The sequence below is a fragment of the Podarcis bocagei genome (genome assembly GCF_964188305.1).
Source record: "Podarcis bocagei genome assembly, chromosome: 1".
Classification (NCBI taxonomy): Eukaryota; Metazoa; Chordata; class Lepidosauria; order Squamata; family Lacertidae; genus Podarcis; species Podarcis bocagei.
Window position 1 is genome coordinate 17,095,612 of NC_138125.1, and position 18,490 is coordinate 17,114,101.

General features: G+C 45.5%; 1 long non-coding RNA gene across 1 annotated transcript in view; it reads left to right on the forward strand.

Moving 5' to 3' along the window:
- LOC308587538 overlaps positions 1-18,490 on the forward strand; it is a 462,158-nt gene that overhangs the window by 207,490 nt on the left and 236,178 nt on the right. The gene's annotated exons all lie outside the window — the stretch shown is intronic.

The window sequence follows — 18,490 nt, forward strand, 5'->3', positions numbered from 1 at the left end:
CCCTCCCTTCTCTGATCTGACTCTCCCCACCCACCCAAGTGAACCCGGGACACCAATTCACATAGCTAAGCATCCAGTAAGGCAAGTACTCTATGTGACAGATTTTCATAGTACCTCAAGCGAGGGCAACTTAGGCTAAGTCGACCACTGTGGCCTTGAATTGCTCCATCAAACTGTCACCTCAGACCTTGGTGATCTCAACTCAACCTCATATGAACTACTGTATGGACTCAGTGCCAAGAGCAGCTGCTCTCAAAGCAGAGGACACTGTAGAAAGCTGATTTATGAGGGGCAGATTCTACACTAAACCCAGAGAGGAGCCTGTGTTGTAGAATTTCTTTTTACAAGGGCAAATTGGATAGGGCAACCAAAGTGGATTCAGGCACCTTCGTCATCATGTCTGGCTTGGTCTGGCTTGGTCCTGTCCCAGGCCTTCACGCTCATGATAAAGACATGTTACCAAAGACTGCATATATTTCCATGATTGATAGAGACCTGCAGTTACACACATGCTGATGGATGGGGAAGTAGTATTAGCAGAGGAAATATCCTGCAAGGTACCTAGTCGGGTGATCTAGGGCCAAAATTTATCAACTATTACTACACATCAGGATATGTGACTGGGAGCGGCCACCGAGACCACATAACACTGGTCTTGAAAGACTTACATTGGCTCCCAGTACGTTTCCAAGCACAATTCAAAGTGTTGGTGCTGACCTTTAAAGCCCTAAATGGCTTCGGCCCAGTACACCTGAAGGAGCGTCTCCACCCCCATTGTTTGGCCCGGACACTGAGGTCCAGGGCCAAGGGCCTTCTGGTGCTTCCCTCACTGTGAGAAGCAAAGTTACGGGGAACCAGGCAGAGGGCCTTCTCGGTAGTGGCATCTGCCCTGTGGAACGCCCTCCCACCAGATGCCAAAGATATAAACAACTATCTGACATTCAGAAGACATCTGAAGGCAGCCTTGTTTAGGGAAGTTTTTAATGTCTGATGCTTTAATGTGTTTTTCATCTTTTGTTGGAAGCTGCCCAGAGTGGCTGGGGAAACCTAGCCAGATGGATGGGGTATAAATAATAAATAATAAATAATAAATGATGATGATGATAAATTTAAGATGTGTGGGCTCATGTATTAACCCAATGCAACTGACGGAACAAGCTGACCTAGTCCCTGAACCTGAGGCTAGTCATGCCACTAGCCCTTCCTAGTGATCCCACCTGTTCAGGTGTTGAGAGAGGCTTTCCTTAGCCACTCCTCTTCAAGGCTCTACAGGTAGGATACCCTGGTTGACCCCAAAGGGAACCATAACCTGCTCTCCACAGGTCCTACGGCAGTGAAAGGCAAGACTTCGGAGCCTCCTTTCACACAAAAGGTGCCTACCTCCTACCAAGTCTGATCCTATTTAACCGCCCTGCCCCCTGGCAGTAGCAACCAACCAACCAACCAACCAACCAACCAACCAACCAACCAACTGCTGTATGGAAACCTGTTCTTCAATTACTTGAACAATTTATTCCCCCATTAAGGGCTTCCGTTTGTATGCCTCATTCACAGAGCACACCCTAATTTCTTTATGATTTCAGTGGGTGCAGGGTTGTAAAATGGTAACGAGAAGTGTATATGTCTACTATGCCATTAAACATTTCTCTTGCCCTCTCACACTGCCCATACTTCCTGACCTGAAAAACCAGAAGCTCTGCTGGAGGAGTTATCTCTGGGTTTTCACTGAAGCACTGGAAGCCACAGATTCCACATTAAAATTAGCAACAGCTGTTAGGCACATAATAGGCATTATCTCCATTTTCCTACACTCATAGGAAAGCTCATCCAAAGGTGTCGTGGAGTTTTCAGGAAGGACAAAAGGGCACATTTAGATAAAGGTAAAGGTACCCCTGACCATTAGGTCCAGTCGCGGACAACTCTGGGGTTGCAGCGCTCATCTTGCTCTATAGGCTGAGGGAGCTGGCGTTTGTCCACAGTCAGCTTCTGGGTCATGTGGCCAGCATGACTAAGCCGCTTCTGGAGAACCAGGGCAGCGCACGGAAACACTGTTTACCTTCCCACCAGAGTGGTACCTATTTATCTACTTGCACTTGACGTGCTTTTGAACTGCTAGGTTGGCAGGAGAAGGGACCGAGCAACAGGAGCTCACCCCGTCGCAGGGATTCGAACCGCCGACCTTCTGATAGGCAAGCCCTAGGCTCTGTGGTTTAGACCACAGCACCACCCGCTGTGTTTTCAGGAAGGTTGCAAGATGAAAGGGTACATTTAGATGGTCCCTTCCAATTCTACAATTCTGTGATTCTAAATCCCCTCAGGGACTGCAAAAGAAAAGTAAACACAACACTGAATTTCCCCCCTCCCCTTTGATAACAGTTGACTACCCTTTTTCTCATTAATTTATGGAGGATGCTGAGAGTTATGCAGGCAGAATTTTTCAGCACAACACCGACTTTTATGTAGCTTTTCCCATTGTGCAACATTCAAAAGTGTTATTTGCATTCTGAGCCTAGCCAAGTTTACTTGGACTGATAGGAGCTGCTTTTGGGTAAATATGCTTAAGGTTACAGCCTTAAGAGTGTGAATGTTCTGCAAGAGCCTTTCCAAATTCTGTGTGCCAATAATTCAATGATTTCAGCTGACAGAGGATTACACATTTCAGGATCAAATCAGAAACCGGGATGGCTTTCATCATTCCGGGACTGTCGCTGGAAAATCGGGGCACTTTGAGGGAATGCATTGTGACTGCTCTTCCTTGCTTATGAGGTTAAATACAGCTTCAGCTTCAGTGGTCTGGCAAACCTCATGCAGAGAGTTATGCAGGAATAATAATTAAGTGGGAGAGAGAATGTCATCATACTTTGGGCCAGATGCAAGGACAGCATCTGCCTTTGGATTTATTTTATCTTCTACATTGTTGTACAGTGGTACCTCAGGTTACATATGCTTCAGGTTACATACGTTTCAGGTTACAGACTCAGTTAACCCAGAAATAGTACCTTGGGTTAAGAACTTTGCTTCAGGATGAGAACAGAAATCGTGCTTCGGCGGCACGGCAGCAGCAGGAGGCCCCATTAGCTAAAGTGGTGCTTCTGGTTAAGAACAGTTTCAGGTTAAGAACAGACCTCCGGAACGAATTAAGTACTTAAGCCGAGGTACAACTGTATATCTGTGGGTATGGCCAAAGATCTGCATCCATCTTACATTGCTTTTTCAATATTTTTTTTAATTTAAAAAAGAGTTCAAGCGATTGCAGTTCATTTCATGTTGATAGTCTGGTTTCAGGCCTGGTTTTGGCCCTGAACTACATTGGTCACCCTGATTGATGACCTTCATCAGGAGAGAGACAGGAGAGTGTGACCTTGTTGGTTCTCATTGACTTCTCTGCAGCTTTAGACATGGGTGACCACGATGTTTTTCTGGTGCAGCTCCAGGTGGGGGGAGCTGGAGGTACTGTATCACGGAGCTTCTTGTGCTATATGCAGGGTCGCCAGCAAAGAGTAGTACTAGGACAGGGGTGGCCAACTCCCAAGAGAGAAAAACCTAGTTTTTTGGGGGGGAGGTTTGGTGAGAAAGAGGAACAGCCACTCAACAAAAGATCACTGGGGAAACAAACAGCCTCACAGAGGAAACTCCATCTTCCATTCTGCAGATCGTGCAACAATGGAGGGCGGGGCAAGGCGAGGGGCTGGGGCTGGAAAGGGAACCAGCGATCGACCGCGATCTACCAAAACCTTCCAGGGATTCCCAGATCACGATCGACCTGTTGGACATTCCTGTACTAGGAGACTGCTGCTCAGCTCCATGGCTATAGTGCTCTGAAGTCCCAGAAAGGTCAATTCTATCTTCTATGCTATTTTACATCTACATGAAACTGCTGGGAGCTGTCGTCCTGGGATTTGGAGCACGGCATCATCAGTATGTGTTGTGCTCTGCAGCGCATTGTGGCGCGGCATGGCATGGCACAGCTTGGGCTGCATATAAGACACATCTCAGGTTATGCTCTGGGAAACACAGAGCTCTAAAGTTTCTCCGCCAAGGAACAGACTGAAACGGAGTCCTTATATAGTCGCTGTAGTAGCGTCAGCAGGTGCAGCCAAATTGTTAATACCTCCTCTGCTGTGCTGTATGGAAAGGGCCCAGTCTTCTTCAGACATCCCCAATGGCGACAGAGTTCTTAGCTGAGGGATGTGAGAAGGCAAACTACAAAGAAGGCCCAATATTCTTTATGGGATGGAATACTCCCAATTTCCTAATGTCTCATTTGCAGATGTAACCCAGATCTTTCACCATGAATTAGGAAGATCTTCTCTGGCTATTTTACTATCAGTTTTCCCTAATAAACAATTCCTTACGTAACCCCCAATGGCTTGCAACTTTTATAGTAATTTTTGCTTCAAAGGCTTGATGCATCTTTTAAAAAAAACCACCACCATCCTTTTTTTTCCTTTTTGGTCCATTAAACCCACATTATTCTGTCCTGGCTTCTGCATAATTCCTTATTTATTTATTTATTATTTGTTTGGCTTTTATTTCTTTGGTTTCTTTTGAACAAAAGAACACTGGGAGTAGAGCAAATCTTTTAATCCTCCCAGCAATAGCCTTACATGACCTTCAAATCAGGCTGTTAACTCAAACATTATTAGCAATATTTTACAGCAGCCTGAAGGAAAGCTTACAACGGAGAGAGACCCCCGACGATTAATTATTTTTGGCTCTGGAAGGAAAGTGCTTAAAACACAATTACATGTGTTTTAGATACAGACCGCAGAATGTTTAGAAGGAGTAGGGCAAGCTGCCTGCTGGCTAGGAGCTGACCGTAACCCTATTTTGAAATTTCCAGCTGATATTGAAAGGACGCAATGCAAATTTTCATTAAGCATTCCTGTATCTTTTATCTGATTCCTTGAGCTCTTTCTTGGGTTCAGGTTTTCCAACACCATACGGACTTGAATCCTCTGGAGAGAATTCTCTAAACATATGAATATTTGTGTGTGTGTGTGTGTGATTTTGGAAACGTCGGGCTGTTTTAATCTTGCTGGTGGTGCTCACCCAACAGAATTTGACAAATTTCTGCTGGAAAATTTGCCAGGACCACAGAAAGGCAATGTATGTTCAGGACACTGTGGGTGTGACCTGGTGTTTCTACTCAGAGGTGGTACACAGTGATTGCAGTTACAGATAGGTAGCCATGTTGGTCTGCCATAGTCAAAATAAAAAAAAATCCTTCCAGTAGCACCTTAAAGACCAACTAAGTTAGTTCTTGGTATGAGCTTTCGTGTGCAAGCACACTTCTTCAGATACACTTCTTCTTCTTCTTCTTCTTCTTCTTCTTCTTCTTCTTCTTCTTCTTCTTCTTCTACACTTCTTCTTCAGTGTATCTGAAGAAGTGTGCATGCACACGAAAGCTCATACCAAGAACTAACTTAGTTGGTCTTTAAGGTGCTACTGGAAGGAATTTTTTTATTTTGACAGTGATTGCAGTTTGCGTGAACACAGTCATGGCCAGCCCATGGTCTATATTATTATTATTATTATTATTATTATTATTATTATTATTAGTATTATTATTACAATTGATTTATTAGTTGCCTTCTAAACACCCATCTCAAGGCGATTTGCACACAAAATAGTTAAAAGCAGTTAAAAACACAAACAGCAGATACATTTAAAACTAAACTCGAACCTTAACAAATGGGCACACGTGGTAAAAGACCCATTTATCCAACTGACATCTAAGAAACACTCCAAACTGCAGCACTGAGCGAGATGATGCAACTGCGCTGCGAAAACAGCAATGTCTCCACTGAGCCGTTGAGTTCCTTTTAAATCTCTGAACAATGACTGATGAGAATGCTGGTGAGAAGGAAAGCCACAAGTTTATTTATTTGAAACCTCCAGCTAAGCGCAGAATGGGGGCAGGCAGCCAACAGCATGTGATACCTCTGCTAAAACATTAGCGCTGGCTGCTCATTCGCTACTGGGTCAGTTTCAGGTTTCCTGCACTGATATAAGGTAAAGGGTAAAGGGACCCCTGACCATTAGGTCCAGTTGTGGCCGACTCTGGGGTTGCGGCGCTCATCTCGCTTTATTGGCCGAGGGAGCCGGTGTACAGCTTCCGGGTCATGTGGCCAGCATGACTAAGCCGCTTCTGGCGAACCAGAGCAGCGCATGGAAACGCCATTTACCTTCCTGCTGGAGTGGTACCTATTTATCTACTTGCACTTTGACATGCTTTCAAACTGCTAGGTTGGCAGGAGCAGGGACTGAGCAATGGGAACTCACCCCGTCACGGGGATTCAAACCGCCGACCTTCTGATCGGCAAGTCCTAGGCTCTGTGGTTTAACCCACAGCGCCACCCGTGTCCCTTTTTTTGCACTGCTATACAAAGACCTAAAAACAAACATGGGTTGAGGGTACCTTAAGGAACATCTGAACCCTTATATCCCAGCTTGATGACTGAGATCATCTGAAGGAGCCTTGCTAGTTGTCCCCTGGGCTATACAGAGGGCCAACTGGCCTCAGCTAGAAATAGGCTTGCCACCTTTGGTTGGGCAAAATATGGGACAGGTTGGGTGGGTTGGGATTGGGGGGCACACACACCCTCATGACACCAAATCCTCCCCCCCTTTGTGGAGGGGGGTTCCCTGCATTTGGCCCCTCACCTCCATCACCATCCCAGCCCCGCTCTTCCCCTCAGCACACATAGAGATGGTCAGTTTTTTCAGTAAAAAACCGGAGGCATTCCTTTTAGGTATAATCACAAACGATATTCCCGACAATCAAAGGAAAGTATTCCTTTATGCAACGACAGCTGCCAGGATGCTTATAGCAAAAAACTGGAAAGGGAGAAAAATTCCATCAATGAAAGAATGGCAAAATTAAATTTTGTGAATATATAAATCTGGCAAGACTCACAGCGTTCATAAGGGGACAATCGGACCAGAAATTATTAAAAGAATGGGGATGTGCTAAAGAGTATATGAAAAAACATTGTTCTGGAGTAAGTATATCGGTATGTAATGAATGATGCTTTACAGGGTTAAAGAAAAAGAAAAATGGTGTAAAAAAGTACAAAGATGGAAGTAATCTACATTAGACACAACAATATAGTAAGAGTAAAAATTCTGAGGTCTTAGAACAAAGGAAGGAATTCAATATGTGTATATGTATGTAATGACTAGATTAGAATGATGATATGGTTTTATTTGTAGACGTGTGCTTTCTCTTTTGTTTTCTTTTTTGTGTTCTGTTTTTCTTTCTTGTTTGTATGGTATTATTTTGGATTCAATGTTTGTAATTTTTGTTATAATTTTGCATTGGGGGGGGGGAAAGAGAGAGAGGGTCAGGGTCCTGGGGCAGACGGCCGGTATCCATTGACGACTTGAGCTGCAGCTCCAGCCTCTCACACATGCTGACAGTGGAAGAGACTTGAGCGCAAAGGAGGGGGAAGGAGACATGAGGTTGGGGCAGGGGAGAGGACAACGCAGTGGCAGACCCACACCATGCTAGAGTAGCAGGCAGCAGCTGAGGAGGGGCACCAGAAAGAGGGAAGGAAGAAGAAGAAGAAGAAGAAGAAGAAGAAGAAGAAGAAGAAGAAGAAGAAGAAGAAGAAGAAAGAAGATTCCACCTAAACATTAGGAAGAACTTCCTGACAGTAAGAGCTGTTCGACAGTGGAATTTGCTGCCAAGGAGTGTGGTGGAGTCTCCTTCTTTGGAGGTCTTTAAGCAGAGGCTTGACAACCATATGTCAGGAGTGCTCTGATGGTGTTTCCTGCTTGGCAGGGGGTTGGACTCGATGGCCCTTGTGGTCTCTTCCAACTCTATGATTCTATGATTCTAAGAAGTAGTAGTAGTAGTAGTAGTAGTAGTAGTAGTAGTAGAAGAAGAAGAAGAAGAAGAGGAGGAGGAGGAGTTTGGATTTGATATCCCACTTTATCACTACCCGAAGGAGTCTCAAAGGGGCTAACATTCTCCTTTCCCTTCCTTCCCCACAACAAACACTCTGTGAGGTGAGTGAGGCTGAGAGACTTCAGAGAAGTGTGACTAGCCCAAGGTCACCCAGCAGCCACATGTGGAGGAGCGGGGAAGCAAACCTGGTTCACCAGATTACTAGTCTACCGCTCTTAACCACTACACAACACTGGAAGGATGGGGTGAGGGAGGTAGTGCTATTGTTGCTCATGCCAGACTGGACTCCTCATCAACCACACCAACAGCCACCATTTTGGACCGGATAAGCTCGAATACAGGAAAAAAGCACCATTCAAAGTCCAAATGGGACACTTTTGTCCACAAAGGGGCGATCCCATTTTTCTAGTGATGGGTGGCGACCCTAGCTAGAAACCAGGCACAGTGTTGCTATTATTGTTATTATTATTTATTCAATTTATACACCGGCCTATACCCGGAGGTCTCAGGGTGGTTCACAAACAAGACAACAACATATACAATCAAACCAAAAACAACAACCCAATAACCCACCCAAAAAAGAAACATATTCTAAAAGGGTGTTGGATGTCAATAAAATCCAAAAAGGAATGTTTTTGCCTGGGCCTAAAAGTGTATAATGAAGGTGCCAGGCGAACTTCCCTGGGGAGAGCATTCCATAGACGTGGAGCCACTGCAGAGAAGGCCTGTTCTCGTGTTGCCACCCTCTGGACCCCTTGAGGAGGCAGCACATGAAGAAGGGCCTCAGTAGATGATCTCAGGGTTTGGGTAGGTTCATATGGGAAGACGTGGTCCTTGAGGTACAGTATTGTGGTCCTGAGCTGTTGTTGGTGCCTGGCTGTGGAACACTCCTCTGGCTGAGGTTTGGCACACATCCTCGCTTACAGGAATATCCTGAAGTCTTTCATATACCGGCAAGCCTGTTTGTGACGGTTTAAAACATTCTTGAATAACAGCCACTTTAATGATTATTTTGTGCTGATTTTAACGGCGTGCAGTGTTTCTTTGTCATATACAATATGGCGGTATGGGAATACTTTTATAAATAAGTAAATCAAATAAAGCTATCCTGTCTTTCCAAAGGAATGCCTAAGGTACACACCAATCTCCTCAAACATCTTAGTCCTGCTCAAAGCAGTTTCACTGAGTGATCGTATTATGGCAAATCTCTAGGCCTTGTAGACAGGAGAACAGCTTGCCTCTATCCACGGCCCTTTTTCTGGTTTGCTTCCAGAGAAAATGAAAGCTTCTCAGCATAATCTCAGGAGGTAGGTTGTCATTAGACTCCTCAATATGAACCGCAGCAGCCACTTTTAAGTAGTGGCTCAGATTTCAAGAAGGAGACCTGTTTCGGAAGTTGTTGTCATCCATCTGTCTCAGGAGACAATGGAGGAGTGCGCCTTTGGGGTTAAAGTCAAACCACTGGAGAGCTACAGCGCCTGCTGTGGCTGTAGAGACCGATACAGGAGAGACATGTTTTGTTGCAGCTGGGGAAGATGAAAGCATCCAGTTTTGCTGCTACAGGTGCGCCGTAGCGTTTCTTCTCTCTGCGCTCCTCCCAGCGGTCATTCCTTATTCAGATGAATACCAGAGAGGGGATTTACATTTTGTGCTGGTTGCTCAGCAGTCAGGTTAATCTTATTTCCGTTGCCCCAGAGTATTGCCACTGGTGGAGGAAATAAGGAGTCAAGACCAGAAGGTTGGGTTGAATTAGGGCAACCTTCATCAACCTTGCACGGCCCAGATGTTTTGGACTACAACTCCCATCATTCCCAGGCAACATGGCTCCTTCCTTCCTGTTGCCTTGGCCCACAGAAGTAAACAGTGCCTTTGTGCTTAGGCTCCTCCTCCTCCCTTCTCCTAAGCTGGCTTCTGCACACAATTAACACATGAGCATGCTGTTGCATCTTTCCCCACTTCAGGAATCTTCCCTTTGTCTCCATAGGGACTGAAGTTGCCAGCTTCTTTCACAGCTTGTCTTGCGTTTGGCCACCTGCAGCACTGAGGTAGAGGGAGACATCTCCTTCTTGCCTGTATTCCTGTTGCAAACATCAAATGATGTGGGACGTTTCCTACAGTCACATCTTCAGCTGTTCTCCCTTAAGCCCACACTTCCCTCATATCATTTCTGGTTTTGATCTCTGCATGCTGAGGTGCTCCCTCCCATCTGACTTTGGTTGCTGGGGAATTTTTTTGCAAATACAGTGGCACCTCGGGTTACATACGCTTCAGGTTACATACGCTTCAGGTTACAGACTCTGCTAACACAGAAATAGTGCTTCAGGTTAAGAACTTTGCTTCAGGATGAGAACAGAAATCGTGCTCTGGTAGCACGGCAGCAGCAGGAGGCCCAATTAGCTAAAGTGGTGCTTTGGGGTAAGAACAGTTTCAGGTTAAGTCAGGATCTCTGGAATGAATTAAGTACTTAACCTGAGGTACCACTGTACTCACAAAAGCATGAGCCTATCATACATGCCTTCTCTTGGACCTCCTGAAAGCTCCCATTGAGGAAACATCAGCCAACCATTCTGGACTTAACGTAAGAAAAGATAAGGGGTGTGTTTATTTATTCAGTTTACAGTATATCCAGCCATTCCTCCAAAGAGCTCAAGGTAGCCTACAGGATTCCATTTTTCTCCCATATTTTATTCTCGAAACAACCCTGTGAAGTTAGGCTGAAAAAGCTTGACTGGCTCAAGGTCACCCAGTGAGTTCCATGGCTGAGAGAGGATTCGAACTCTGGTCTTCCTGGTTCTAGTTAGGCACTCTAACCCTTATGACACCCCAGAGGAGGAAGCATGGTAAGCTCCCATCATCTCTAACCATTGACGATGCAGGCTGGGGGTGATGGGAGCTAGAATCCAGAACATCGGGACTAAGCGTAGATGGAGAGACAGCAAGAGAGATGAAAAAAATAATACCCTGGAACTGTATTTCAAATCAGGGCACAAAATGGCAGCTTTAAAAATTTGTTCTATAGCAGCCATAGGCAAACTCCAGCCCTCCAGATGTTTGGGACGACAATTCCCATCATCCCTAGCTAACAGGACCAGTGGTCAGGGATGATGGGAATTGTAGTCCGAAACATCTGGAGGGCCGGAGTTTGCCTATGCCGGTCCTATAGCATAGCACAACACTAGGTAAAATTTAAAAAGATTGGCTGTATATAAACCACATCATTTTTGCCCCACTTTTTCTGCCTTCACATTCATAATGTAGAGACCTCTGAGAAGAAATACACTCATTACTTTAGCTGGAAATGCTTGATATTCCAGTTGTATTTTTTTTATGTCCCCCCCTCCAACCCAGCACTGCACCATTAACTTTTGTTTATTCCAAATACAAGGGATAAGGGGGGGGGGGGAGGAAAGAGAAAGAAGTGATCAACAAAGCCCCAAATTAGTTTAAGAAGCAGCATGTCCCTTTCCTTTAAGGAACACAGTAAACATTTCAGAAGCGCGTGCCAGCTCATTATCTAACTTGGTCTTCACTGACTTCACGAAAGCAGCAGCAGCAGCAGCGAAGCAATCTCTGCCAAAAGCAACTGTGTGTACATGCATTGATTGAAGAGGTGAGCGGGAAGGAGGGGGGTGGGGGAGACATCCGTTCCTGCTGCAGATTTTCCAAGTTTGCCACACCGCGGCAAATCAAGTTTTCACCATGGTCCCTTTTCATATTTTTCCTGATTAGTCACCCCGTCTCGTCTGTTGCTTGACAAAGGTTTCTTATGCTATAACGTTGAAATTGCTAGCTGGGATAAGACCTGCCTAAGTGCTTGAAGATGCAGAAATCTAATCGACTCTCATTGCTAAGATGGCATGGGTGACAACACATATTTTGTTGTTGTTGTTTAGTCGTTTAGTCGTGTCTGACTCTTCGTGACCCCATGGACCAGAGCACGCCAGGCACTCCTGTCTTCCACTGCCTCCCGCAGTTTGGTCAAACTCATGCTGGTAGCTTCAAGAACACTGTCCAACCATCTCGTCCTCTGTCGTCCCCTTCTCCTTGTGCCCTCCATCTTTCCCAACATCAGGGTCTTTTCCAGGGAGTCTTCTCTTCTCATGAGGCAGCCAAAGTATTGGAGTCTCAGCTTCAGGATCTGTCCTCCCAGTGAGCACTCAGGGCTGATTTCCTTCAGAATGGAGAGGTTTGATCTTCTTGCAGTCCATGGGACTCTCAAGAGTCTCCTCCAGCACCATAATTCAAAAGCATCAATTCTTTGGCGATCAGCCTTCTTTATGGTCCAGCTCTCACTTCCATACATCACTACTGGGAAAACCATAGCTTTAATTATACGGACCTTTGTTGGCAAGGTGATGTCTCTGCTTTTTAAGATGCTGTCTAGGTTTGTCATTGCTTTTCTCCCAAGAACCAGGCATCTTTTAATTTCATGGCTGCTGTCACCATCTGCAGTGATCATGGAGGACAACGCATATAGAGATATAGATTTCCCAGGAGAGTTTGATAATTTTGCTTTGTATTTATGATGCACTTTCGGAGTAAGAAGACCTAGTCCAGCATCATGCTCGCACAGTGGCCAAACAGATGCCTGTGGGATGTTGCACTGCATACCCAGGTGCGCAAGGATGGGTAAAATCAGGGACCTCCCAGCTCACCTGCCCAGGTCTCTGTAATAATCACTAGATCGTCTCAGTTGGTTAGAGCGTGGTGCTGATAATGCCAAAGTTGCAGGTTCGATCCCCGTATGCGACAGCTGCATTTCAAGGCGTTGGACTAGATGATCCTCAGGGTCCCTTTCTTTTTTTAAAAAAAAATGAAATTTTTTTATTGTTAAAATAATTCAGCATTAATACACATATATTGCAAATATACAAGCGTACAAACATACATTTCATACAATCCTTAAAAATGTTCAATCCTTTACATTTCTTTTTCTAGTTACAGATAGGTAGCCGTGTTGGTCTGCCATAGTCAAAATAAAAAAATTCCTTCCAGCAGCACCTTAAAGACCACATCTGAAGAAGTCTGCATGCACACGAAAGCTCATACCAAGAACTAACTTAGTTGGTCTTTAAGGTGCTACTGGAAGGAATTTTTTTATTTCTTTTTCTGAAACATATTTTATAAAAATTTTATAAAAAAAGAAAAAAATGTTCAATCCTTAAAAATGTCCCTTTCAACTCTACACTAACCCCCATTGTTCAGCCCGGACACTGAGATCCAGCTCCGAGGGCCTTCTGGCGCTTCCCTCATTGCGAGAAGTGAGGTTACAGGGAACCAGACAGAGGGCCTTCTCGGTAGTGGCGCCCGCCCTGTGGAACGCCCTCCCTTCAGATGTGAAGGTAATAAGCAGCTATCTTCTCTTTAAAAGACATCTGAAGGCAGCCCTGTTCAGGGAAGTTTTTAATATTTAATGCTGTATTGTTTTTAACACTCGATTGGAAGCTGCCCAGAGTGGCTGGGGAAACTCAGCCAGATGGGCGGGGTATAAATAATAAATTATGATGGTGATGATTCTATGATCCACAGCAACCACTGAATATTGTTTTATTGTGGATTGACATAGCACTTAGTAGGGATTGAGAAGGACTGACTTGACATTAAATCTCGGTTGCAGGGAGGCTGAGCAGGGGTGACAGATATCAGATGTCTACTCCTTCCTTTTATAACATTGCCTACCCCACCTCTCTCCATACCACCCCTCCCCTAGACCCTCCCCCATCTGACTGAGGCACGTGGCGCTATTACTGATTTTTCCTCTCTGTCCCAAAGCAACTGCACAATTCCCCAACAGGAAAGCTCAATATTACCACCTGCTATGCACCCACATGGGTGGCGCTGTGGGTTAAACCACAGAGCCTAGGACTTGCCAATCAGAAGGTCGGCGGTTCGAATCCCCACAATGGGGTGAGCTCCCGTTGCTCGGTCCCTGCTCCTGCCCACCTAGCAGTTCGAAAGCACGTCAAAGTGCAAGTAGATAAATAGGTACCGCTCCGGCGGGAAGGTGAACAGTGTTTTTGTGCGCTGCTCTGGTTCGCCAGAAGCGGCTTAGTCATGCTGGCCACATGACCCGGAAGCTGTACGCCAGCTCCCTTGGCCAATAAAGCAAGATGAGTGCCGCAACCCCAGAGTCGTCCGCGACTGGACCTAATGGTCAGGGGTCCCTTTACCTTTATGCACCCTTTGTATATGCCCGTGAATGATTTCCATGCTCTTACCAGGTCACCATTCCCCCAGCACTGCATCTCTCACCAAGAAGCTGAGTTAGGCACATATTCAGCCTTCCAGTTGCTTCAGACTCACTCATGATTCAAGGAATTGATAAAGGCAGACAAAGGTGTCCATAATCAAGTATTGTGGAGTCGAACCTGGCTGGCCACTCTAGGAAGCCAAGCTCTCTTACAGAGCTAAACTGCCCTGCAACAATACCGCAGGCGGTGACAGCAAGCAAATTATAGCACACAACTCATTCTCTTCCTGCTTAGATGGTCTGAGCTTCTTCTCCCTTTGCTGCTGGGGGTAGTTGAGTTCTAGCTTGTTCTGCACAAGGACAGGCAGGTATTGATCATTTTAGAATCTGGGATGTCATTTACTGTAATGTCTATTTTACATATATTGTATGTATATTACCTGAAGAAAATCGTTCTTGAAAGATGCTGGGGAATCTTAAAATAACAATAGGCTGCTGTTTTCAAGCCCCGGTCTGAGGATTTGCTTCCCTCCCAACATTTAACAATTGCATGCAGCACTTTTGGGGGCTAAAAAATGTGATCCCCAAACTCTTACTCTGATATGTGTCGCGGGTGTCAGCACAAAGTGGCTATGGCGATGAGCAGCAAGAAAGAGGTGCGGTGATCTTCACAAAAATGAACTCAAACATATCAAATATTGCACCCACTGCCACATGCGAAAAGTCATTGTTGTATATAAACTGCTTTGCGACGTTTGCCTTAAAAGCAGTATGTAAATGCCTTAAATGAACAATAAACACTCCAACGCCCTCAGCTTACATCCCCAGAGAATGGGCACCAAACTAGTTTCAGGCTGCAGTTAAGAATAACTGGTACATTCCCTCCCCCTTTCACTTGGACGTTGAAGGCCATTTTCACTCCCCTTATTTTCATGACCTGTAAGCTTTTCGTTATTTGTATTTGAAAGGTGGGGTTAAAAAAAGCACAAAACAAAACTCTACAGCTCCCATCTTTTCCAGTTCCAAATTATAATGAAGTAGATTCAATCCATTCACCACCCCTGCCACTGTGGGCACATTGTCGCTCCCAGTGCCAAACGTTTGATTTCTGTTGCTCCTGGAATGTTCCAAAGCAGTTCCCAGGGGGTGTAGCTTGCTATGTGTCCTCAGACGCCATGTTCTGCTATGAACATTTAGGGGTCAGCGTTTATGAAAGTAAGGGGCGGATAAGGCTGGTGAGAGCTTCACAATTTGCTCTGCCAGCCCCCTCTTTGACCTGAACCACCCTAGCCATTCCCAAGCTTGGATTTCTCTTGCGTAGAGGCTGCCAATTAGACAGACGTGCATAATTGTGTAGTGATCTCTCTCTCTCTCAAAAAAAAATGTGGATAAACTTTCACTGGAGGCTAAATTTAGACTGTCAAACTCATTTCCCTGAGGCCAGATTGAAAGGAGGAAAAAAAAAGGGAAAGTCTCTTCACATGTGAAGAGGCTAGTGTTTAAATCTGTTATGTCACTCAGAAAGTTCAGTCAAATGAGGACAACTTTGCAGAATCAGCTGCAGTTTGCCACCGGCCTCTCAGTCTGACAGCTTTTCTTTGTCATATGCTTTAATGCTGTAGATAAAGCGAGTCTAATAACAAGCCAAAACCCAAAATCTAAACTGACAAGGAATAAGAAAGTAGGTCTGTATTATTTGCTTCCATAGAAAAACGCTTTTGTTCAACAGTTTAAAATCCCTTATTTAACAGGATGTTTTCGTTTTGTTTTTCATTTTTTTAAAAAGAGAAATGCCATGAATTTAGGACATTATCCAACCAAAATTCAAAGCACTTTCCCCATTGTATCTGATTTTGGGACACCATGCTGTTAAAGAACCAGCCATTTATTAACTTATGTATTTACTTACATACCCCACCCTGTCTAATGAATGCATATCGCTCAGGGTGAGCATTTAAAATAACAATATCATTATAAAAGCACAGTGTCAAGCAAAATACAATGGAGGCTGGTGGGTGAAGTGAACTTCAGATAAAATCACCTGTCAGAGTAAAATGGTCTGTGCAAGATGTTTAAGATGGTTAAGAAAAGGGATTTCTGAATTTCATGGGGCAAGGTTTTGTTCCAGAGACCCATGATGCTTTCAGGGTAGTACTTTGTGGCAGAGGTAAACATTAGGAAGAACTTCCTGACAGTAAGAGCTGTTCGACAGTGGAATTTGCTGCCAAGGAGTGTGGTGGAGTCTCCTTCTTTGGAGGTCTTTAAGCAGAGGCTTGACAACCATATGTCAGGAGTGCTCTGATGGTGTTTCCTGCTTGGCAGGGGGTTGGACTCGATGACCCTTGTGGTCTCTTCCAACTCTATGATTCTATGATTCTAGGTCCAGGGCCTCACCCAGCAGAATGAACAGGAGGACCCTCAGACACAAGAAGACTGGCTCATCACATTTTGAAATGCATATTTCCATATAAAGAAGAGACCTCCACAAGACCATCAATTCCTTGTTTCCTTATGCCCAATTTGAGACTATGGCTGCCATCCTATGCTATTTATCTGGAAGTGACCCAATGGAACAAGCGGTGTTATTATTTTATTTTTATTAAAGATTTTCTTGTTTTACAGAAGTATGTGTAATGTCCCTCGCATTTTTTCCATGTAACATTTTTACAAATCCGTTTCATTTGTTGAGACATTAGGGGGAGGAAAAAAAGGGGTGGAGGGGGGGGAAGATGGGTGGGGGTGGGGTCAGGTGGCAAGGTTTCTATTATCCTTAATGTATGTAGGGTTTGGTGTCAGCATTGCTTGTGCTGTTCACTTGTGTTCCTTTGGTGGTGATAGAGGTTGGGGTTGGCTTAGGGTGTGGTTGTTTGTGATTGGCTGTGGTGATCTTTGTTTTCGTGTGTGAGTGGGGTGGGTGGGTGTTTTGGATCAGGTTAGCCATATTGATTTGTATGCTGTTGGTGGATTATTGTCATTGTCTTGTTGGGCTGTGTATGTGATAAAGGGGAGCCATACTGGGGTAAAGACGTCTTCTTCTGTTTGGAACAAGCAGTGTCTACTCCTGAGTGCATACATGGGATTGGGCTGTGAATCAATTAAATTATCACCGTCTGGTTCAACTGATTGCACCACTAGTGTCCTTTTATCAGCAGGTTACATCAACGGAATGAATAACTTGTCTTACCTTCTTCCAGTGTGTGTTGGAATGTGTTTTTAAGCAGACAGTTCACCCTGTCTGCTCCTTGCCATTACTGCTGAATTCAGGTTTCTGCAGCACACGATCTATGATCTTTACCCAGGGTCAGGAAAATGCCTAAAACTGAAGGCAGGCAGTATAAGAATATATGATGGTTGCGGTGGTGAAGAGTTGGGGGGTCCTTATTTGGGGGACTTCGGGAGGAATACACAGCCAGTAATGTAGTGGGGGGGGCAAGGGGTCATGGCCCGAGGCACAGAATTCTGAAAGTACCCCCACGGCATGGCTGCAACCTTCTGGAGCCTTCAGGGCTGTGGCAGTGCCTCCTCCTCATGGCTGACGAAGGGATACCTGCCCCTGGGCAGAACTTCTGCCGGCCAGAGCCCAGACTTTTCCTAGTGTGTGCCGGTAAGAAGAGTTTGGATTTGATATCGCGCTTTATCACTACCCGAAGGAGTCTCAAAGCTGCTAACATTCTCCTTTCCCTTCCTCCCCCACAACAAACACTCTGTGAGGTGAGTGGGGCTGAGTGACTTCAAAGAAGTGTGACTAGCCCAAGGTCTCCCCGCAGCTGCATGTGGAGGAGCGGGGAAGCGAACCCGGTTCACCAGATTACGAGTCCACTGCTCTTAACCACTACACCACACTGGCTCTCCACTGGTACTTCCCTCCTAGTGTGTGTCATTGGGCAAGGTGCATACTCCACAGTGGGAGCACAGAGAGGAGAGCAGCTCACTTGCCCGGAATCCGCTGGCACCCGTTCTTGTGCTCTGTGGCAAACGAGAGGCTGTTGGGAAAGGGCTGTGCTTGATGCCTTGGCCTGCTCTCTGCTGCCCTCCTCCTAGGCATGCTGCAGCTGTAGCTCCAGCACTGATGGGGCACCAGCAAGCCCACAAAGGAGCACCAGCCACTGCTCCCGCTGGGAGCTTGCTGAACTGAGAGGGCCAACGCGGCAACCAGTAGGTAACCTCTGTGAGGAGCAGCTGCCTCAGGGGTGCAGTGAGGTTCGCTTCTTGCCTCTCGCACAATGCATGCAAGAGGTTGGGGGCACAATCCTTGCCTTGCCCTGGGCACTGCCAACACATGCTACGCCACTGTACACAGAATACATTTAAAGCACAGATTCTTCCCCCAAAGAATCCCCAGGTCTGTAGTTTATCCCTCACAGAGCTACAATTCCCAGCACCCTTAA